This window comes from Mastomys coucha, unplaced genomic scaffold, assembly GCF_008632895.1.
Source record: "Mastomys coucha isolate ucsf_1 unplaced genomic scaffold, UCSF_Mcou_1 pScaffold14, whole genome shotgun sequence".
Taxonomy (NCBI): Eukaryota; Metazoa; Chordata; class Mammalia; order Rodentia; family Muridae; genus Mastomys; species Mastomys coucha.
In genome coordinates, this window is record NW_022196896.1 from 84,660,047 (window position 1) to 84,661,225 (window position 1,179).

The 1,179-nt window shown below is 47.4% G+C and overlaps 1 protein-coding gene across 1 annotated transcript in view; it reads left to right on the plus strand.

Moving 5' to 3' along the window:
* The window catches only part of LOC116089178 (aldehyde oxidase 2), an 89,712-nt gene that overhangs the window by 59,999 nt on the left and 28,534 nt on the right, over positions 1–1,179 (plus strand). The window lies entirely within an intron of this gene.

Consider the following 1,179-nt stretch of genomic DNA (forward strand, 5'->3'; position numbering starts at 1 on the left):
TATATATATATATTGGTTTTTCGAGACATGGTTTCTTTCACGGTATCCCTGGCTGTCCTGGAACTCACTCTGTAGACCAGGCTGGCCTCGAACTCAGAAATCCCCCTGCCTCTGCCTCCCAAGTGCTGAGATTAAAGGCGTGCGCCACCACCACCCGGCCCTGACCTATAATTTTAAAGATAAATGATCTCAGAAAGAAAAAAAAAGCAGAATTCTTTGAATTAAACACATTCAACATAATGATGGACCCATCAGATTATTACCGTGTAGCTTTCATGGCTGGCCCCTTAGCTCTCTTAGAACACGCCTCCCACGTTACACATGCTCTAAAGGACTCCTCCTTCAGGCATGCTCAGCCCTCTCCTCCTTGCTCACACTCCTGCCACAGACAGGCCCAGTGACCCGTGAACCCCATCGACTGCAGGAAAGAAAGCATATGATTCATGCCAGGTCAACCAGCCTCCTTTTCTAAAACAGATAGGCAGCTGCTCTGAGAGAGGAATCTTTCTCCAGGGATTGTTTAGCAAGTAGCTGAAGGTCAGGGGTCAGCAGTAGCAATTCTGTGCAGTGGGCAAGCCTACCGACTGTTGTAAATAATATGGCCATGGAGAAAGAAAGGAAAACAAAGGCCAGAGGCAGAGTAAGGACCCTAATGCCATAAAGTCCCTAGGGACAGACATGCTTGTCAGCCCTCTGGCCCCTTTTTGGTTGTTTTGCTTTGTTTGAGGCAGGTTCTCACCTTGTGTCCATCGCTTTTCCAAAGGGTCTGTCCAAGTCCAAGTCCTCATATCCGGCAGCTCACAGCAGCCTGTAGTTCCCGCTCCAGACCGGCTTTTGCGGAGTCTTCCTCTTTTTCCTTCTATTTTTTGCCATATTTTTCTAGTATTTGCTGTTCACTTTTAAATTTTCTATTCTTTTCCTCTCAGCTTCTCTGAGGGGCACCTATAAAAATTAAGATAATAAAAGGGGGGTAGCATTGTCACGGGTAGTAGCACAGGCACTTGGGATGGAGACTAAGTGGATCTTCGTGAGTTCGAGGCCAGCCTGGACTACAAAGCGAGTTCTAGGACAGAGCAACATTGTGAGATCCTGTCTCAGAGAAGAGTAAGAGGAGAAGGAGAAAAGAAAGGAAGGAAGGAGGGGAAGGAAGGAGCGGGAAGAAGAGAAAGAGAGGGAAGG